The sequence below is a fragment of the Cryptomeria japonica genome, chromosome 6 (genome assembly GCF_030272615.1).
Source record: "Cryptomeria japonica chromosome 6, Sugi_1.0, whole genome shotgun sequence".
Classification (NCBI taxonomy): domain Eukaryota; kingdom Viridiplantae; phylum Streptophyta; class Pinopsida; order Cupressales; family Cupressaceae; genus Cryptomeria; species Cryptomeria japonica.
The window spans coordinates 225,431,283-225,455,441 of NC_081410.1; positions in this window are offsets into that span (position 1 = coordinate 225,431,283).

Genomic DNA, 24,159 nt, shown 5'->3' on the forward strand with positions numbered 1-24,159 from the left:
ATTCTTTCTCACAATCTAGAAGTATCCATTTATCAATAATATCAACCTTTCAACTACAAGAACTTTCATTCATTATTTGCATATACATCCATACTCAAAGATCATCCTATTATAACATTACAATCCATTACAACACATAAAGATTTCCTCCTATCACGAGTCCTAATACTTGTATCTACTAAAGGCAAGCTACATGGCTACATTTACCTTATCACCTTAATTACCATATCTGATTTCCCAATCTTTTTCTATTTTAAAAAGAACATAAATTCCTATTGCATGACCTCAATATCAAAACTCATGAGTTCCTCTACAAGCTAATACAAGATATTCTACAACATATCTATTAACATGAATTGCATTCCATTTCAAAGATAATAACATTTCAATAAATCTCAATATCCATCTTACAAATCATAGGCCCATTCCTAAACATCATCTACTATGTAATTGCATAATCATTTCAACATGATCATACCTCTCCTAATACATAATCTTAATCATAATTTCTACAATAGGATTACATTACATAACTCATGATATCAATTACATCCATCTGCTATAATAATCATCTAACAGCTACAATAATAGAATCCACAACCACACATGAAGAATCCAAGTAGAAATATCCCAAGGGTAGAAAGGAACCAACCACCCGACCATGTGGAACCAAAGGAACCACCTCCCATAGTAGGAGATGACATGAGGTCCCAAAACACTCTCTAGAACTAAGTTGACACCAAACTACCAAAGAGACTCACAACTCAAGGATAACAACCACACAACACAACAACCAATCACATGGCAACCATCGTAGAGGCTCCCAGAGGCATAACAATAGACAAGGAATTAGAATAACAAACAAGGACACATGTAGGAGTGGAGTGTCATCACATGCTATCCTCCCCAAAATAGACACACAACCATTCAATTCATAACCTTGATAGTCATGTGGAGCCATCTTGACCTATGAGAGAATCAAGGGAAATTGACTTACCACTGCAGGAGCCTTCCCAAGCTTATCCTAAAACATTCTCCCTAGGATCAATTCTTGGGGATCAACTATTAATTATCTTGATTAGGTGAGTCCTAATTACCCAATCCTTATAATTCATTATTAATGTTATCACTTGTTTACAATAAAGAAAACTTGCAATGTGCCCTAACAATCTAGACGTGAGGCTTATCAACTCACTGTCTATCTCTCATGATCTCGGTCATCACATGAAAGCCCACTCCCCCCTAACATGTTCCAAAAATAAAATATCAACAAGAGGCTCATAATCAACATGAAAATTTGAATCCATATGTAACACCAATAAAGAGCCTTATATCAAATTTATACATCAAGGACCACAAAAGGCCATCAAATTTGTCACAATTACAAAATGAAAGATACAGCAAGGCACATTCACTTGTTTGTTCAACAACAATAGAGCAACACTCACAATTATGGCTCATCAAGAGAGTTCGAAACCTCAAAAAAGAAGCATAACAATAAATAGAAGCAAAAACCACAAAATATCAATAAATCTAATCAAACTCAAAGATGGAAAATATCAACAAAATTCCATAAATGCCTCTCTTATGACACCAAAATCATAAAATCAAGACTGACTAAGGAAATTATTCAAAATACCTAACACAAGTAGCTCGACGCATTTGTAGCATAGAACAACGTATTCATTATGTTCTGCAGTGCATATATAAGATCCTACAACGCCTTTACAAACTTTTGATGTGCTTTTGCTTAAAATTAAAATGCATTCATTCAGAAACAACACATATGCCAAAACAGACAACACAAACGTAAAACTAAACAACGCATATATATAAAGAAAAGCCATATAGACACAAAGTTTTAGCGCATACATTTTAATAGCACATTTGCTCAGAAAAGTACACAGACACAGAAAATTTATGGCATAAAAATAAAATTGAAAACACAACCTTAAGGACCAATATCAGCTTAATAGAGATGCCCAAAACTGACCAAGAGATTGATACAAATGCATAAACTAATGGTAGACTGTGAAGAGACTATTCATAAAAAATGCTACTCATAGCTATGGAACCAAAAATTCACACAGAGACTCACCAGAAAGTGTAAAAATACAAATGACAATCACAAACATCCCAAACCAGAAGGGAAACCATATATACTCTCAAACAATTCAATATGCTCACACAGGATGTAGACAAGGTGTAGAGTCGTACGTTCATGAAAAACCCAAACTTAGAATATATTTTTACAAAAGCTAAAGGAGAAATATATAACATAACTTTCCCCATGAAATATTTCCTTCCCAACTATATAAAAGAAAACTATACAATAAATATTATCCTCCCAAAACACCAGCATACAATTTGCAGACATGGTGAAAACAGAAAAAATAAAAAACAAAAAACAAAGAGAAGGGCACCACCAACCTACAACCAGAAGTGATGGAAGAAAGTTGTAGAAGCGCCCAACAAAATCCAACAAGCTCCCAAAAGACAAAATTAAAACGGTCACCGGTGAGGACAGACCTCAAAGAGATCAATCCAGACCAGTCAGCAAGAGTAAACACAATGAAAATACACATATATGATGGAGGCAATGCAGAACAAATAGTTTTATTGCATGAATTTTGATTACATCCAACCAGTAACAACTGGGTTACAACATACCGACACATAGGCCTGGTAGAATAGGTCACAACTAGGACCTGGAATCGAAAGATCTATCTTCTAGGCATAGTCTATCTATCTAATACTCTAATTGATTCTAACTTCCTTTTGTCTCAGATTCTGCAACTTTTGGAACAAATCCACTTGTTAAGTCATCAAGACAAACTTTAATTTTAACTTAGCAATCATTTGATCCCATGTATTAATCTTTTCTTAACCTCTTCTTTGTCTATCAACTTGCAAATGCTCTCATCGAAGAGATGCATGACATTTCAACTGGGTACAAGCATATTTCACCTTCCTCTCTTCTGTAGTGTTTTCAAAATAAAAATACTTCTCCATCTCCGAGATCCAATCCATCAATTCATCTGAATCTAACTTCCCATCATATTCCAGTAGGGTAAAATTAGGTTTAGATTTTTCCCTACTTAAAACCCTTAAAACCCTTTCTTCATCCGGATAAACTGTCAGTAGGTTTACTTATTCTGTTGGGGCTTCTTCTCCTTCATCTTCACTTACATCTTCAATATGTCAGCCTCTTCTCTGGGTTGTCTCTGTTGGCATTGCATGAAGAATGCATTAAAGAAGTATAGTGTTGTCATTGATGTCAATTGCAACTGGTAATGGAGTAGTAAAGCAACCTATAATGAAGCAGTAAAGCAATAGGTAATGATGCATTGAAGATCAACCAGTAACCCTAACTAGTTGAGATGTAGAACCCTAACTGATGGAGCTCGGAGATCGGTTGTGATGATCTATGACCGAATGATGATCAGTGATGAAGATGCCACGTGAGCATGTTGCACATGATAAGTTTTCAAAATGTTTTGGTGCGTAAAGATAACCGTTTATCTTGGGAATGATCAAATGCATAGTATGAAGTAAAAAATGCGTGATGAGTTCCAAGATTCAAAGTGCGGTGATCCAGGAGTAGTTGTAGATACCTAGAAGAATGTAAAGTTGATAGCATGTAATATAACAGTCAAGATTGAACCTATATGTTTGTAATCTTTACGAGAATTCTAGGGTTTTTGTTGTGTTACCGAACCTAATGTATTTCCTTATAAGGTCGATGATTTGATTCAATGAAGTGTTGGAAAATTTGGTTAAGTGTGTAAGTGATTGTTGCTGAACCAAGAGGTGTATCTGCAGAATGATATGAAGGCGGATAGGAGTAGTAAAGAATCCGATTCAACAAGGAATTGCTATTTCAAGATCAATCAAGAACCTGTTGTTCTCTAACCATTACAATAGTTAAATCCCTTAACCAGGTAATATTTAATAGGCTTGTTGTTAAAATCCTCTAACCAAGTGATCCATTTGCTTGGATTTGAAATCCTCCACCGAGGTTACCTTTAACAGGGTATTTGTAGTCAATCCCTTAACTAGGTGGTCCTTAACCGGATTTGTTCCTAACATGACATCATTGTATAATCTTCTAACAAGGCTTGGCTCCTAACAAGGAAAACTTTAGAAGAGTTCAAAATACTTGTGGGTATTCATCCCCACCATTATTTTTCCCATTTGGGTTTCCATGTGAAAAATCATTGTGTCAAGTGGTGAATGATTTTGTGGATGTGTTTTTGGTGTGATTGAAATGAATGATTAGTATATCTGCATAGACATATTTAAATGAATAGAAATGATTTGAAATGTGTTATTACTGGTATTAGTGAAGTGGTTTAAGGTTACTAGTATTAGTGAAGTGGTAATAGCTGAAATGTTTAAGGATTGATCAAGGTGGTGAATTTACTTCAGAGGAATTCACTAGATACTGTGAAAACAATGGGATCAAGAGGCAGCTATCTACACCAAGGACACCATAGTAGCATGGTATTGCAGAAAAGAACAACTGATGAGTGGTTGTAACTGCTAGGACTATGTTAATTCAAGGAGGTGTAGCTAAGATATTTTGGAGAGAAACTGTCAGCACAGTTGTTTACACAATGAACCATTTACTGGTCAAAAGAGGTAAAGACAAAACACCCTATGAATACTGGTATGGTAGATCACCGAATGTTAGTTACTTCAAAAACTTTTGCAGTAGATATTTTATTAAGAGAATTGATTATATTGGAAAGTTTGATGCCAAAAGTGATGAAGGCATATTTCTTGGTTACTCCACCAAGAGGAAAGCTTACAAGTCCTACAACAACCAGACTAAGAAGATCATTGAAAGTGTCAATGTATGAGTAGATGAATTTCTTGAGAAATATGAAGAAAACAACAAGAAGAAAGAAGAAGAAGAACCAAACACACTATTTTTGGAACTAGGACCGATAAAGCCAAAAGTTGGAGAACTGAACATAGAAGTCCAAGTTCAACCAAAATAGGAAGGTCCAGCAGAAGATGAAGGAAGTGAAGAAGAAGATGAACCTAAAAATCAAGATTAAGTTATTCCAAGGTATGTCAAACTCAATCACAACCCTGATCATATTATTGGAGACAAGGATGCAGGTGTGTTAACTAGAAGAAGGCTAAGAGAAAACTCTTGTATGATCTCCACCATTGAGCCTAGAACTACAAAAGAATCTTTTGTAGATGAAAATTCGATCAAGGCAATGAAAGAAGAACTTGATCAGATAGAGAAGAATAATACATGGTCATTAGTACCCAGACCAGAAAACAAGAATGTAATAGGAACAAAGTGGGTATTCAGAAACAAATTGAATGAAGATGGAGTAGTGGTTAGAAATAAAGTCAAACTAGTATGCAAAGGATATGCACAAGAAGAAAGTGAAGATTATGGTGAGACATGTGCACCAGTAGCAAGATTGGAAGGAGTAAGGACTCTACTTACATTTGTAGCATAGATAAGGCACTATATGGTTTGAAACAAGCACCAAGATCATGGCATGAAAGATTGCACTCTCACTTAGTAAAGATAGGTTTTCAAAGAACTAGTGAAGATAGTAACATATATCTCAAGATAGAAGGAGATAAAATACTAGTAGGTGAGGTATTTGTTGATGATATCATTTTTGGAGGTAATGATGATATGTGTCACGATTATGTTAATGAAATGAAGAATGAATTTGAGATGTCACTGGTAGGTGAGATAAAAAATTTCATAGGTTTGCAAATCCAACAGATGAAGGAATGCATTTTTATCACAATCCAAATATGTGAAAAAAGTGTTAAATTTGTTTGGAATGGGAGATTGTAAACTTGTTGGAACACCAATGGTTACCGACTGTAAATTGTCAAAGGAGGATGATTATGTACCAGTTGATGGAAAGGAATACAGATCCATGATAGGTAAGCTACATTATGTTGTCCACAACAGACCAAACATTTCTCATGTAGTAGGATTGGTTGCTAGATTTCAGAAATATCCAAAGGAGTCACACATGGTTGCAACCAAAAGAATTTTTAGATAGTTGAAAGGCACAATTGATTATGGATTGTATCCATATGCAATAGACTTTGACTTAAAAGTCTATACTGATGCAAATTGGGTAGACAATGTTGATGACAGGAAAAGTACAACCGGAGGAGCATTTTTTCTTGGAGCAGCAAGAAACAGAGTTGTATCTCTCAATCAACAACAAAAGCTGAGTATGTTGCAACTTACATGAATTGTACCCAAGAAATTTGGATGAAACACATATTGGAGGGTTTCAAGATGAAGATATCAGAACTGGTAAGAATATTCCGTGATAACACCAATGCTATAAATATTTCTAAGAACCCGGTGTTGCATGCTAGGACAAAGCATATAGAGCTGAAGTATCATTTCCTGATAGAGAAAGTTCAAAGCAAAGATGTATCACTGGAGCATGTTTCCACTAAAGAATAACTAGCAGATATTTTTACTAAGCCTCTACCTAAGGCTACATTTGATTACTGTAGAGGTAAGTTAGGGGTTGTACCCCTACATGAAGTCAACTAATCAGATGTGGAGGACATCAATCCCAGAGCCTATTGAAAATATTGAAGAAGGATTGGTGAAGAATGGAGCTACTCCACAAGAAGAACAACTAATTGCAGATCGGTGAAGCATGGATGAGAAACAAAATGGTTTACCTTAACTTTGACATTGATGTCAAAGGGCGAGAAGAAATGTATATGATTGATAGCCAGTTACCACCTGAAGATATGAAGATATAGTTCAAGGTTAGAAAATGTAAACCAGGATTCCTATACATGTGTATGTGCTTTACTCTCAATCATGACAATAAATTGATATTGATATTTTTATTACCATCAATGCCAAAGGGCAAAAATGTTGGCATTGCATGAAGATTGCATTGAAGAAGTATAGTGTTTTCATTGATGTCAATTGTAACTGGAAATGGAGCAATAAAGCAACCGGTAATGAAGAAGTAAAGAAACTAGTAATGATGTAGTGAAGATCAACCGGTAACCCTAACCAGTTGAGATGCAAAACCCTAACCGATGGAGCTCAAAGATCGGTTGTGATGATCTATGACCGAGTGATGATCGATGATGAAGATGTCACGTGAGCATGTTGTATGTGATGATTTTTGAAAAGCTTTTGGCATGTAAAGATAACCGTTTATCTTGGGAATGATCAAATGCATATTATGAAGTGAAAAATGCATGATGAGCTACAAGATTCAAAGTGCGGTGATCTAAGAGCGGTTGTAGATGCCTAGAATAACGTAAAGTTGATTGCATGTAATCTAATAGTCAAGATTGCATCGATATGTTTGTAATATCTATGAGAATTGTAGAGTTTGTGTTGTGTTATCGACCTAATATATTTTCTTATAAGGTCAATGATTTGATTCAATGAAGTGTTGGAAAATTTGGTTAAGTGCATAAGTGATTGTTGCCAAACCAAGAGGATCTGCAAAATGATGTGAAGGCAGATAGGAGTAGTAAAGGATCTGAATTAAGAAGGAAGTGATATTTCTAGATCATTCAAGAACCTATTGTTCTCTAACCATTATAGCAGTTAAATCCCTTAACTGGGTAAGCTTTAATAGGCTTGTTGTTAAAATCCTCTAACTAGGTGATCCGTTAGCTTGGATTTGAAATCCTTCACCGAGGTTACCTTTAACAGGGTATTACCTTTAACATGGTATTTGTAGTCAATCCCTTAATCGGGTGGTCCTTAACCGGATTTGTTCCTAACAGGACATTATTGTATAACCTTCTAACAAGGCTTGGCTCCTAACAGGGAAAACTTCAGAAGAGTTCAAAATACTTGTGGGTATTCATCCCCACCATGGTTTTTCCCATTTGGGTTTCCACGTGAAAAATAATTGTGTCAAGTGGTGAATGATTTTGTGGATGTGTTTTTGGTATGATTGATATGAATGATTGGTATATCTCCATAGACATATTTAAATATTTGGAAATGATCTAAAAGTATTATTACTGGTATTAGTGAAGTGGTTTAAGGCTTTGGTCAAAGGGTATTGAAGTTTCAGATCTGTTGCATTGTAGCACTGAAGTATTTGGTCAACTGGTAAGGTTTGACAGTGCTGCTACAGTTTGGTTAAGTGTCTAAACTGGTAAACTTTGTGAGTTGTTTTTGAGTTGGAAATAAGTTTGGTGAAGGTTTAGTTAATTTTCTATCTATAGATTCACCCCCCCTCTTAGTAGTTGATCGGATCTTTATAGTTTCATCATATTATCAGTCTCCACGGCTTCTAACCAGGCTACTATTCCTCGCAACATTTCCATCACATTAGAGTCTACATTTCTACGTGCTCCACCATTCCCAGTTCCTCTTTGTGCCATTTATTCATGCTAGTCCTCTACAATTATAAGTTGGATCTGCAATCCGCCACCCTACAACAAAAATTAAGGACATGCAACCTCTGGAATGAAACTTCTCTCTAATACCACTTGAAGCAGTCACCGGTGAGAAGGGACCTCAAGGAGATCAATCCAGACCGGTCAACAAGAGTAAACACAATGGAAACATACATATATGATGGAGGAAATGCAAAACAGATAGTTTTATTGCATGAAATTTGAATACATCCAATCGGTAACAACCGGGTTACAACATACCGGCACAGAAGACTAGTAGAATAGGTCACAACCAAGACCTTGAATAGAAAGATCTATCTTCTAGGCATGGACTATCTATTTGATACTTTAATTGATTCTAATTGATTAGATTCTAAAGCATGATTACAAATATATATATATCTATCCAAAGGATCTAGTTGGCCTAAAAGGGATCAAAACTCGAAGAACAAGACCTAATGTGAAAAATGAACAAGGTCGGCCTCTGCCAATAGATTCCTTCGAAAAATCCAAAGGGAAAAATGAAGAAGATCATCCACACACCAAGAAACATCAATATCAACGCTCAAGGCTCCGCAAGATTTGGAATGGGTTCCGGTAGATCACCAGAATAGGTCTCAAGCAACCGGTAACAAAGGAACAACCAGTAACAAGACACTATCATGACAATCGATAGCGATATCTTACCGAAAAGTGATCCAAATGAGATGCAGTCTACAAGAAATAAAGATGATCAAGTCTTCAATTAGAATCCAACTCCATGGGATCCGGTGAGCCAAAAACTGGGACACATAGAAAGGAAAATTGAAACTGCAAACAAAACATAAAGGAAAAATGTTTTCGGTTGATGTAAGATTGCTGTGAACTGGGGATGCTCCTGCATAAAAAATCCAAGCTCAAAGATAAAATTTGTAGAAGAATTCAAAGGATCATAACCCAACAACAAGCTCAATCAATCTAATAAAAATAAATCCAAACCTAAACCCTAGCCTAAAAGTCAACCAATGAGAATAGAGGTTAGGTAGGGAAATTATTAAAACATATTTACAAATATATAAGTGGGATGTAAAAAGCTATATATTATAAGATACTTTATTACCCCCACACAATTAATAATTAAACCATACAAACAACTTTAGGCTAAGATTAAATAAATAAAATGGGGATTAATAAATAAATAATTCAAAAGCTCATAAAGTTAATAAATAACCATGACAGATATTAAACATTAAATAAATAAATAAGCCATAAACAATAAATAAATAAACCACAATATAAATTAATTAATAATTCCTAAATAAATCATTAACCAACAATAAATAAATAAACAATAAGGAAGAGAGATGAGGAGGAGGAGTGGGAGCGGCCACTTCCCAAAATTTGAATTTGGCAACGAGCGGGTAAAACCTCGAGATGCAGAAAGGATAGGGTTGCAGTAGGGTTTCACAGGTAGAGATTGGTGAGGTCACAATCACAAATACGGTCATCAACAAGCTCCTGCTTGGTTGAGCATGACTAGACGACAAAAATTTGGCCCTAGGGTTGTCTTTGACATCTGTGATGGATTTCCTCGACTCTCAAATAGGGATCATTCGAAGAACTTTAATGAAGATTATGTAAAAATAAGAGGCTCAATGTTCATGCTCAAAAATCAAGTTTAGCTGATAGGCATTTAGATACTTACTACCATCTCCCATCCTTCGTTTCGTGGCCAAATAATGTCTCTATTAAAAGCCCTAAATTTCTATCCAGTCCAAATAACGTGTTCATTCATAATAGATTTACGGAAAGGGAAGATTTCAAAGAAATATGAACAAGTAGTGTTCCCTTCACACCAAATAAATATAATAGAGTTTAGAGAAAGAATCCACAAAATATGAAAAATAGGATTGAGGAGAAGGTGTTGCAATCTGAGAAAGACAGGCCCAAGGATCATCCTGTAGAGAAAGATGTTGATGGGGGTTTTGTTAACATCTGTTATAGCATTGCATTACTAGATGAGTTACTTTCATCTCATATATAATTCTTAAAGGATATGATACTCATAGGTAAATTCTAGGACCAAAATCTACAACTTTATGATATTATGGAATGGGCAAATAAAATGTGGATAGGGGTTAAGACTATTTCATTTTTAGATTCACAATCAAAATACCTGATTATTTATTTGATTTGAAAGTTAATAGAGATGAATTCCATAAACACAAGGGATGGTTTTTCATGGGTTTAGGCCTTTTTACTTTGCCTTGGGTACCAAATTTTAAGCCCGATCCAAATTTATGTCAATTCATGCCTTTCTGGATATCATTTCTAGACCTAACCCTTGAATACCGAGACCCTGATATTATTGAAACTCTGGCTAACAAGTTTGGAATTTTTATAAGACATGACTTGATCCCATTTGAGTTTATCCACTTGCAAGTCAGAGTGTGTCTCCTTCTCAACCTTTCAAAGTGTTTTCCCTACTCAATCTCTATTCAGAGCAAATGGGGAACTTGGGATCATAAAATAGAAATCCAAAATGCTACCTATGTAGATCAACATCAAATTTTTTTGGGTCACTATAACACATAGTTTCAGGGTACTTCTCAACAAAGGATTTTCGTGTGTAAAGATCACACTTAATATCCTCTTCATTTCTCTTTACATTTGATAGAATACAAAGATCATTTTTAGGAGGAGGGATTAGGTGTTGAGCTTTCGATAGAACTACTTAATGTATAGGATATGGTGACCTTCAATGTCTCTTTTGAGTCAGTATTTAAGAATGCCCATCCAGATGATTCACCTAGTTCTCCTAATCAAAAGATCCTTAATGAAATAAATATTAAGCTTGTTTGTAAAGCACTTTTAGATGCATTTCTTAAGGCATTTTCCCCATCTATTTTGAGAAAGAACAAGTTCTTTGGTTTTGATAGGAGCTGATTTTTTGGTAAGACTATCAATTATGCTTTCTGTTTGAATGGAACACTTTGGCTTCATAATCTTCAGGGTCATATACATAATTCCTTCAGTATTTCACATGAAGGGCTCCGATCTTATTTCAAATTGGAAATTATTGTTCAAAATTTGATCTTCCGGAGGGATTTAATGGGTCTCGTTCATATAGAGTCATGTTTTCCTTCCTTGCATTTTGCTAAATGTAACAAAAAATCAGAAGAAGAGCTTCAAAGAATGGCAGAGGAGTTGATTTTAAGTGTGGTTTCACAACATTTTGATGAAATTGCTCAGGAGGAGATGCTAGGAAATTATGCTAACTGTGTGAAACTATTAGGGCATGATAATAAGCTTGGTTCTAGTATGAGTGGCAAAGTTGACAATATGTCTCATTTAACTAAATTTGAGGGCCCTGAGATACTTTCATAGTCTCACTTTGAAGATTGGATTGGGAATCAAAAAGCAGTTGTTCAAAATTAGGATATTGCATCTGATCATATTTAGCCAATTGATCATGCCAATTTGGAAAAAATGCAGTATTTTGGTCCATTTAATTCTGGTCTAGATGATGTTGATATCTGTCACCAGTTATCACTAGACGTGTTTCCAATAAATTTTTCAAAAATATACCAGGAAGGGGTTTTAGTAGAGGAAGAGAAATTAGATTTTGTCTCTTGTAACTCACCCTTGGAAGAAGATCTATTTAAGGGAAGCTTTGATTTTTCTCAAACCATTTCCATCTCCCAAATGCCTACTTTAAGTAAATCAGATTTGAGAACTCCTAAAAAAAGAGGGAGAAAGTCAAAAGCAGTTAAAGCAAAAGAAGAAATTGATGCTAGTGTTCAAACCACCATTGATAAAAAAAATTCAGCTACTAAGAGAGTTATGAGGAGAAGTAAATGTAGTTCTCCCCAATAGGTATGAATATCTTGTCTTGGAATGTCGGGGGTATAAATGCCTCTGAAAAAAGAAAGAGAATCAAATTACAACTTGACTCTTCTCAGACAGATGTAATTTTACTTCAAGAAACTAAAATGGCAGATGATGTTTTTCATAAAATAATAGCCAAATGGCCGAATTAGAAATCAACACATAGCCAAAGTATAGGTTCTTCTAGAGGTCTTGTGGTTGTCTGGAATCCAAATTCGATAATTACTCAGTTTGTAAGGCAAGGAACCACTTGGAAACATATTAGTATAAAGCATTTTGATATGTTTTTGAACTTGATAAATGTTTATGGTCCAACCTCTACATAGGATAAGAAGAATTTATGGTCCTATCTCACTCAGATCATTCAACAAGTTGCAAGGAAAAATATTATTTTGGGGGGGGATTTTAATGCAATTACTTCACTAGAATAAAAAAGGTGGTATTTGTCCCCCTATCAAGACTATTGAAGACTTCAAAGAATTTGTAAATGATAATGACTTGTTTGACAGTCTTCCACAAAATGTATTTTTCACTTGGACCAATAGGAGAGCTGGTTTCTTACAAATTGCAGAGAGATTAGACAGATTTATTTTCTCTCAAGAATGGAGGGCTCAAAACTATTCTTTATAGGTTCAAATTTTACCCTTAGCAAGCTCAGATCATTTACCTATCCTTTTTGAGTATTGAAAAAATGGTAGCCCTACCAAAACATAATCATAGACCTTCTTTCAAATTTGAAAGGATGTAGTTCTGACATCCTCACATTCATGCCTTGATTTGACAATGGTGGTTAAGTTCCCCCCAGGTGGTGGGCACCAAAATGTTTAAGTTCCAAAAAAAATGCAGTATATTAAAACCCAAATTAAAACATGGAATAAGGAAGTCTTAAAAAATGTATTTTTTCCAAAAAGAACTTGTTGAAAACTAGTTGCATCTGATTAATGAACATATCATCTCTAATGGGCTTGATTCAAAATTGTTTGCTAAGAAGAAACATGCTCAAGCAGAATGAGAAGAAAACTGCAAGAGAGAGGAGGAATACTGGAGATAGAAATCTCATGAGCTATGGTTAAGGGAAGGGGATAAAAACACCAAAATCTTTCAGATGTCAGCTTAGCAAAAGAGGGCAGCCTCTACTATATTTTCCATTAAGGAATCCTCCTCAAGTAAAACCCTTTGAGATTCTCAAGAAATTCAAGATGAAGGAGTTAACTACTTTAAGAACTTACTTGCTCCTACCTCTTCAAACCCTCCACTTGATGTGCAAGAATAGGAGATTATGGATGCTATTCCTCATATTGTTTGTCCCCTCAATAATCAATAATTATTGGCCCCTTTTAAAATTGAAGAGATCCATAAAGTAGTCTTTTCTTTTCCACCAGACAAGGCTCCAGGTCCAGATGGTTTTACAGCTCTTTTCTTCCAAAAATGTTAGGATGTTTTGGGTTTTGAATTGTTGGCAGTAATGGAGGAGTCAAGAAAGTGCTCATCCATTCTTTGAAATTTCAATACTACAAATATTTCTATTATTACAATAATCAAAGAGCCAAAAATTTTTGTAGATTTTAGGCCTATTTCGTTATGCAATACAATATACAAGATTATTAACAAAGCAATTTATTTGAGACTACAGAACCTGATTATCAAAATCATATCCCCAAAACAAGGTGGTTTTGTTCTAGGAAGAGAAACCATGGAAGGTGCCTTAGTTGCCCATGAAGTGTTGCACTCCATCCACTCCAACAATGCATCTTCTTTTATAGTCAAATTGGATATGATGAAAGCATATGCCAAACTTAACTGGTCTTTTCTATTTAAAGTCTTGAGAAAATTTGGATTTGCTGAGAAGTGGTTTAAGTGGATTAGGGCATGTTTATCATGATCTCACTTTTTAGTGTTAATTAATGGTATTGGACTGTTGGTTTCTTTGTTACTTTGCAAGGTGTGAGACAAGAAGACCCTCTATCCCCGTATCTATTTATATTTATGGAAACAAATTTTAGTAGAATCATAAAGTCTAAACATGGTCAAGGGTTTTGGAGGGGTGCTCATATTGAAGTTACATCTATGTCAGTTATACACTCTTTATTTATTGATGACACACTATTGTTTGGTAAATCAAATGTTCAAGAGGCAAAGAAGATCAGGCAAACTTTGGATCTTTACATGACAGTTTGGGTCAAAGAATTAATGCTCAAAAATCAAAGATATATGTTTTTAATACAAATGATGTCTTCACAAGGAAAATTGTTGATACCTTGGGTTTCTCTCAAGAGTGTCTTCCCACCACATATCTTGGCATTCCTTTTTTTGTAGGTGCCAATAAGTCAGCTTATTGGAAAGCTATTATAGAAAGAATTAAGAATGCCATTCCCAATTATTTCATGTCAGTACTCAAAGCCCCTGTTGGAGTCATTCATCAGATTGAAAAAGTTATTAGAGATTTCTTATGGAGGGACAATATGTCAGAAGAAAAGAAGATCCCACTTATTTCAATTCAGGAAATGGCACATGATAAGGGGGGAGGGGGTGTCAGTCTACATGACTTGTCTAAAAGAAACATCTCCTTTGTGATAAATCAATGATGAATGGATAGTACCAAACTGGTACTGAGAGGTAGGGGGTTAATCAGTACAGACAGAAACACAATCTTAAACCAATTTGTCAGCAGACACTATGCTTTGAAAGACAAACAATAACTCTGGTCTTAAATAGAGTACAACCGGCAAAGCCCAGACTAACTGAGACAAGCATAAACCAGTTGACACTTATCGTCTCATACAATCTAATACTTCATTTCCATTTCACCCTAGTGCATGAACAGATAATCTATCATCAAAAGATATATAAATAGCTAGATCAACATGATTCACCTTCAGACACAAATCACTCAAACCATCACATGAATAACACCACACATGAAACACAGTTCTTTCACATGGAAACCCAACTAGGAAAAACCATGGTGGGGATGAATACCCACAAGCTGTTTTTGAACTCTTTAGAAGTCCACTCTGTTAGGAGCCTTGTCTGGTTAAAGACTGATACAACAGGTTCTTTTAGGAACCGATCCTATTAGGGATCACCCAGTTGAGGGATGGCTAGAATACCCAGTTAAGGGTTAAACCCTATTAAAGGTTACCTTGTTAGAGGATTTCAAGAACTCAATGGTTTTGAGTCACTTTGTTAAAGGATTTACAGTAAGCTGGTTAAAGCTACCCTGTTAAGGGATTTCCCAACTGTTGAAGTGGTTAGAGATCAACAGGTATTACAATGATGTGATAACAACACTTAATGTTAATGCAGATCTGCTTTAGCTCCTCTTCACCTTCTGCACTTACACTCTATAGGTATCACTTCTCTCTTTTGGTTTGGCAAGAATCACGTATCTCTTCTCTTGGATACACACACACAACTTTTTCCAACAACCTCAGAAAGAAACACAACATCGACCTTATAGGAAATAGATAGGTTGGTAGCATAAACCCTAAACCCTAAACCTGTTAGGTTAAGCAATTCAAATGGTTCAATCTTGACCGTTGAGCACAATGCATTAAATGCAACAGTCTTGAACCAATCTCAAGACATTCTCCATCATTCGTTTTCCACCAATTTCATGGTGGCTGATAACCCATCATGCATTATCACCATTTACAGACTTCGTGATGAATACTAAGAGGGGGGGTGAATTAGTATTCCAAAAATCTTTGCACTTAAACACTTTCCAAGACTAGCAGTAAACCGACAAAGTAGTTTAGTAGACAAACCGGTTAACACACATGCAAACCAAATAGCAAATAATGCATTCACCCACAGAAGCACAAACACCATAACACGAGATTTTGACATGGAAACCCAAATGGGAAAAACCACGGTGAGATGGAACTCACAAGTAACTATTTGCAGAATAGGAACCAGACCGGTTAAGGTCTTACAATGTTCTTTACCAGAACAGATCTTGTTAGGAATCTCAATCTTTGTTAGGAGATAAGTCCGATTAAAGACTACCTTGCTAGAGGATTTTAGATCCATAGATGTGAACCGCCTTGTTAGAGGATTTACAAGAGGCTTTTGGGCCTACCTGGTTAAGGGCTACAGACTTGTCAAAGATGTGAGTAATCAACAAGTGAGTGATCTAGCAAATAGCATAGATTGCTTGGTTAGATCCTTGATAGCTCATTCCTAATGCATTCCAGCATTACTTTAGTCTTCTACACATTCATACTCTCTCTAACATATCAGCCACCTTAAAACCCTCACAACAACATCAATTTCACCAACAAACTAAAACCCTAGACATGATGTCCTTATAAAGGAATCTGATTTCATGTCGGTCCAATAGGATTACAATACAATTTACTAGGTTCAATGCATCTAGACATATTCTATAACATGACACAAAAAGAACCATTAAAGTGTCGGCACCGTCAAATAATCGATGGATGGTAACTCATCACAGAATGTCAGTTGGTAACTCATCACAGAGTATTATCGGTTTATACAAAATACCAGTTCAAGCAAAATGTCGGTTGCCAGTTTGACAAAATGAAGACTGGGAAATTTGTGTTCTTTCACTTTGATCCTTCATACCGCTTGAGATCCTCGGACCGCTTGGGGTCAACATACCGCTTCAAATCGGTAATCAGTTTCTGCAAAACACCAATAGTCTAAGGACTATCATGCATCATACCGGTTGGAACATGTACTGGTTGAGCTTTAACTTATAAATTAAAAAATGATCTCAATGCAATTGTGTGTCCATCAATGACAATCACAACATAATCATCAAAAATGCCAACAATCTCTGCCTTTGGCATTGATGGCAACACTTAGGAAATTTTGACATCTAAGTGTTTTACAACAAAAATATGCCAGAATCAAAATTACTCCCCCTAAGCATATACACTATTCCTTTTTGCAGAAAATACAATGTATACTATTTCTTAACAGAAATAACATGAAAGTATACATCAAAACATTCAAAATTTATACTTCTCCCCCTTTGCCAACAATGACAAAAATAATATTATAGACTAACCCATGTTTTATTAAAATAATAAGTGTTTATGATAGTAAAGAATAAAACTTGTCAAAAATAGATTTAAAGTCCTGCAAGAATTGTTTCGTAGATAAAGACTAGGACTCAAGTAGGGAGGTGGCTACTTCTTTCTCTGTCTGCATCTGGGAGACCTATTCTTCCATGGCATCTAATGTGCTCATCTCCTATGTCGTCGTTAAGGCATCGAGATTAAGATAGGACTTCTGAAGTATTTGTAGATGTGGGAGTAGAACCAGTTGTAGCTCCTGCAAATCTTGTGACCGAGTGCTGATCTCATGCTCTATCTTAGTAGACTGGATATGAAACCGGTGAACGATTTGCCCATAAGCTATAAAAGAGTCATATGTCAGCTTGAAGGTACTCATATACAACTGTAAATCAGATTGAAGCTTTTGCTTCTATGCAAGCACATCATCACAGAACAGATGGGGTTGGCAAATCTTACTTAGTAGTAGATTCCCCTCATCCAGAGAATTCCTTATATCCTTCTGTGCTTTTTGCAATTCAGACTGGAGCTCATTAAGCTTCTTCACCAGGGCAATGTTGAGAGCCTTTTTATGCTCTTTCTTGGCATTTGCCTCTGCTACCTCCTCTAAGCTCTGCACCTGATCATCCACTACGGTGCATAGGAGCTTCAATTGGGCCAATGATGAGTCAGTGTTGGGGAGGTTTGTGCCGGGTAACAAACTGGTAAGAGTGTCCACCGCCGCTTGGATCACATCTTGCTCCTTTTTCCTCTGTATCACTTCAAGGCATTCTTGAGCAACCTTGATGCTTTGCAGTAGCTCCATTTCACTTGTAGACTGAAGGTCAATGGGATTGGTGAGGTTAGTCAGTTTGGATTGACTACCAATTGCCTTAGGAGTCTCCATCTATGTGCACTTTGCTACTTCTGCTTCCTTGTCCTCCTCTGCCTTCTTCTTCTCTACTTCTTTTCTCTTCTCCTCTTCCTTATCCTCCTCTACCTTCTTCTTCTCTACTTCCTTCCTTTTCTTCTTTGCCTTATCTTCCTCTTCCTTCTTCTTTTCTGCTTCCCTTCACTTCTCCTCTTCCTTTCTCTTCTTCTCATCCTCTTCTTCTTTCTTCTTCTTTGCATCTTCTTGTTTCTTTTTCTCTTCATCCTCTTCTTTTCTTTTCTTCTCTTCTTCTTTTCTCTTCTCTTCCTGTTTCCGTTTCTCCTCATCTTCTTCCTTTTTCTTCTTCTCCTCTTCATCCTTCTTCTTCTTTTCCTCTTCATCCTTTTTCTTCTTCTCCTCTTCATCTTTCTTCTTATTCTCCTCTTAATCCTTCTTCTTCTTCTCCTCTTCATCCTTCTTCTTTTTCTCCTCTTCTGCTTTCTTCTTCTCCACTTGCTTCTTTGCTTCCTCCTTTTTGTCCTTAGTTTCCTTTTTCTTTACTTCTTGTTCTGCTTGCTTCTCCTATCCTGTTGCTTCCGATGGTGTACCCTGAGAAACATCCTCTCCATCCAGAGCATCGACATCAATAGTGTCTATGGGTTCAGTAACCGGGTTTCCTTCATCGTCAAACACTTCATCCAGTTTTGTTATTGCCGGTTCTTGCTCAGCCTTCCTATTAGCTTGAAGCACTTTATGCATATGAACTGTTGTTGTCATATTCATCAATTCTTCCTTTCAACAACTAGAGTCTTCTTCTTTTGGTGAAGAAGAGTCCTTGATTTTGGTTGATGACATCAAATAACTCTGAATTGGACAGGTCAGGAAAGTATTGAGCAAAAAATTTCTCCCTAATTTCTTGTTCTTTCTCTATGTCAATGCATCATTTATTATCTAGGGACTTATACAAAGAATCTGGTGTCTCAGATCTAATTTCTGAGAGCAACCGATCATTAACACATAAATACTTAATGATTTATTTTTCAACTGCTTCTTTTTCATCATCATTGAAATCATTAAAACAATCAATCAAATCATTCAGTACTTTTCTCCTAATATTTTTTATAGTTCTTTGACAATGTGTCAAAGGTTTGTAGGAGGAGATGTCGATATTTACCGGTGTCGATGATGCTGGTTCATTCTTTGTCTTTTTCTTTGCTTGTCTTGTCTTCTTGGTTTTTCCTTAGACATAGTTTCTTCTGAGTCTGAAGAGTTATTCCTTGTCTTCCTCTTCCTCTCGAAGACTTTAGCAGGTGCTGCTACCAGTTTCTTCTTTGTAGGTGACCACTTGGTCACTTTGGGACTGGTTGCAGTAACCGGTGCCGATGCCGAAGGCACTACCTTTCTTTTCTTTTCCGAAGGTTCTTCAACCGGTGCAACCCTTTCTAGATAGGTGTCAGTTCTCTTTGCCTTGGGATCTAGGGGTGAGGCAATTAGGGTAGATGCATACTCGTCCAGCATATCATACATCACCTCAAAGCCCATAGGCTCCACTTCTTCCTGTCTAGGCTCAACGGCCTCCATTATGCATTGATCCACCTTGATGATAAAGTAGATATCATCTTCATACTTCTTGACTATGTCACCTAATATCCTCATCCTCAGGCTCATCTTGCTTCTAAACTCATCAAAGTACATGTTCATAACATCAGGGTAGCCAGTTTCGACTGCTTGCAGACTTTCTTTGATCTTCTTGGTAACCGGTTGGTCCGCGGACCACTGAATGTCCCCCACTCCTAGGAAGTAACGTTGGAAATAAAAGAATAATCCGACCAGTAGCTGACCAAAATTTAACTTCAAAGCATTATCCTATTTGATTGATTTTAGATTCAATAGGAGTTGCCTTTGCATACCAGTGTAGAGGTCGAATGATGCATCTTCCTTGATCATCTAGTAAGCGGCATTTACTGCTGCAGCAGATACAGAGTTAATTCTGCTGGCAGAGAATGTCTGGTATCCAATCACCATGCACGCATATTTCATGAGGTCATCCTTGATGGAATTAACAGTCATTCCTTGTGAGTCGCTCACTGAACCGGTGAGCTTGGACATCTCCATCATGCTGACCTTTCTAAGGGCTAGCACTTCCCCTGTATTGTAGAAACTGGTGATAGCATGAATAGCTTGTGGAGTGATATCATGCGTTCTCTCTAGGTACATCTTGTCACCATGAACTCTGCTCAGAATGATTCTAATATGATCATCTATGAAATCCCCTAGGAAGTAAACTGCATTGTGAAGTTTCTTCTTCTCCAAAATGCTATACTCTGGTTTGATCTTCTTATCCTTCCCACATAATAGTCCTAGTTGCGAATGGATCACAAGAGACCCTAGGTCTTTGATTTTGCAGTCTATATAATCTGAAATCCCTTCTTCTACTATAACCCCATCTAGTACTTGTGACAAAGCATTATAATTTGATTTTCTTTGAATGAAGTCCATTGAATCGATAGTTGCACTAGAACTATCATGCGATGTAGAAGCCATGACAAAACAAAAAGCATGAGAAATGCCTTTCAAAAATTGAGCATTTAGGGCTTTGGAACTTCCACTTCACCTTCCACTTCGTCGGTTGCTGAATCACCGCTTTGTGTTCTTCTCTTGACCGTTTGTAATTTGCTTATGAATCTCCTTCAAGGTTTCTAAATTTCTCTAAATCATAGCACAAATCACTTTTTCGTCGCTCTGCACTTGAAAACCTTCTTCACTTGAGAAATGATAGTGAGAAATGATTTGAATATTCCTTTTAAGCATATTCCTCACCCACCGTAATTAATGCTCCACCATTAGGGCATAAACCCTAATTTGCCTTTTTCTATTTCTGGTCTACTGTCGAATGACATGTATCGTGTACTGGTTAAGGTCTTTTATCAGTGTAAACTAGGGGTTCAAAACATTTTGCCGTTTTCTCCCCCTAAGCTTTTCTAATACTTAGTTTTCCGGTTCCGATATTTTCACACTAGGTGCAGAAACCGGTTCTTCTTGTAACACCGCTGGTTTCTTCTTATAGGTTTTGTTCATGTCTGCTTGAATAGTGTCAATATCTATCTTTCCTTTTGGAGTGACCGGTATATCATTTGATATGTTCTTTCTTGATCTGCAGAATCTGGTAATGTGACCCAGTTTGTTGCAGTGATAGCAGACCATTCCCGGTGCTCTCTAAGGTCCATTATTCATGTTGTCATTCTTCCTGTTAGGGTTTCAAGCAGATTCGAAGCAAATATAAACTAACAATTATATGCAGATTTAAATACAAAAGATAAAGAAAATAAAACAGGACATAGATAACACAGAGATTTAACGTGGTTCACCCAGAATGGGTTACGTCCACCATACACAGCCGTCCAATCTTTCTTATTATCTAGCAAAAACAGTACATCAACCTTTCAATGCCTTGAGCATCCCAGCCGCTTATAACATGCGTTTTTAGGGCAATAAACAAAGTCAACCTTTTTTAGGGTTTTATTACAATGTCGGTTTTCATCAACAAAAAATGGCAAAAAAAAATTTCTCAGGGGCTGCCGCCCCTGAACCCCTGCCCAGGGCCCGGCCCGGCCCTGGACCCCGGCGAGGATATGTGCTGAGTGTATAGTACTTTGCTGATCAGTCGCCACATTTCAACAATCTCCCACTTGGAGACTGATACTACACGACACCACTGTACATGCAACATTCGCTGGATAAAACACTAGGACTTGACTGGTATAAATTCCACAATTATCAATCAAGAAGACCAACAGAAACTGATGAAGAAATCAGCTTCTCCTGTGGAACTGCCTTTGTGAACATATCGGCAGGATTCTCACTTGTGTGAATCTTCTCAAGCCGTAACTAACCCTCCTCCAAAATAGTCCGGATGAAGTGGTACCTGAGCTGAATGTGCTTTGTCCTTGAATGAAAAGCAGAGTTCTTCGCAAGATGAATGGCACTCTGGCTATCAGTATACAATGGGCTATCCTCTTGTGTCTAACCCAATTCCTTCAGAAAATATTGCAACCAAATCATCTCCTTGCTGGCTTCTGTAGCAGCAACATACTCAGCTTTAGTGGTTGAAAGTGCAACAACCTTTTGCAGCCTAGAAATCCAACTAACTGCAGTTCCCCCTATAGTAAAAACATACCCTGTAGTACTTCTCTGTGAATCAATATCACCCACCAGATCAGAGTCAACAAATCCACTTAGAGCAGCATTAGACCCTTTGAAAAATAATGCCTTTGTAGTAGTTCCTTTCAAATACCGAAGAATCCATTTCACAGCATTCCAATGTTCCATACCCGAATTACTCATAAACCTACTCACAACTCCCACTGCATGTGCAATATCTGGCCTTGTACATACCATTGCATACATCAGACTGCCAACAACTGATGAATACAGGATGTTAGACATTTTATTAACCTCTTCCTGTGCCTTTGGGCACATCTCCTTAGTCAATTTGAAATGACTAGCCAAAGGTGTACTAACTGCTTTTGCATCCTGCATGTTAAATATTTTCAACACCTTCTTTATATACTCACTTTGGGACAAATTCAAGGTTCTATTTTTCCTGTCCCGTGTAATCCTCATACCGAGAATTTGCTTAGCTGCACCCAAATCCTTCATAGCAAATGACCTGGCTAATTTCTATTTAAGATCATTTATATGTTGCATGTTAGACCCAGCAACAAGCATGTCATCAACATAAAGCAATAGGATAATATAACTGCCATTATCAAATCTCTTAAAATATACACAATGATCAGAATGACATCTATGATAACCGTGTTCAGCCATGAAACTATCAAATTTTAAATACCATTGTCGGGGTGCTTGCTTTAGGCCATACAGACTTTTCTTCAACCTGCACACCAAGTTCTCCTTACCTTTGACCTCATATCCCTATGGTTGCAACATGTAAATTTCCTCTTCCAAATCCCCATGGAGAAAAGCTGTTTTGACATCTAATTGTTCAAGATGTAAATCATCTACAGCCACAAGACTAAGTACAGTTCTAATTGAAGTCATTTTTACAACTGGAGAAAATATTTCATCATAATCTATACCCTTTTTCTGTGCAAAACCTTTTACCACAAGTCTGGCCTTATATCTTTTCTGACCTCCTTCCTCCTCCTTCAGTCGATAAACCCATTTGTTAGGCAAGGCTCTTTTTTCTGCAGGTAAAGGAACTAAGTCCCAAGTCTTATTTTTCATCAGGGAGTCCATCTCCTCTTTCATGCCTAGCTGCCACTATTGTTTGGCATCCACCTGCATTGCTTCTTCATATTCTTCTGGTTCACCAGAATCTGTTAATAAAATAGAATACAAAGAAGGAGAAAATCTTTCAGGGGGTCTACTTGTCCTCGTAGAATGTCTAACACTTGCAGGAGTTTGTGGGACAATCTGTTGTTGCTGAGCATCAGGTACCTGTGGCATTTCATTTTCAGGAATCTCATCCAACACCACATATTCTTGTTTGTCCTGTTCATGCTTCTTTTCCTGCATCTGTTCTTTATACATAACCTTCTCATTGAATATAACATCTCTACTTCTAATTATTTTCTTATTTTCAAAATCCCATAACCGATAGCCATATTCATCTATCTCATATCCAATGAAGGTACATTTCTGAGATTTAGCATCAAGCTTGGTTCTGTTTTCTTTATCAACATGGACAAAAGCTTCACAACCAAAAGTATTTAGAAAAGAATAATTTACCTTTTTACCAGTCCATGCCTCCTCTGGAATACCACCATCCAAAGGGGTTGAAGGTCCTCTATTTATCAAATAGACAGCAATATGTACAGCATCTGCCCAAAAAAGTAAGGGCAATCCAGCATGCAATCTCATGCTCCTCGCATGTTCCATGATGGTCCTATTCATTCTCTCTTACACACCATTTTCCTATGGAGTTCCTGGAACTATCTTCTGCTTTCGAATCCCATTTAAGGAACACTAATCTTCAAA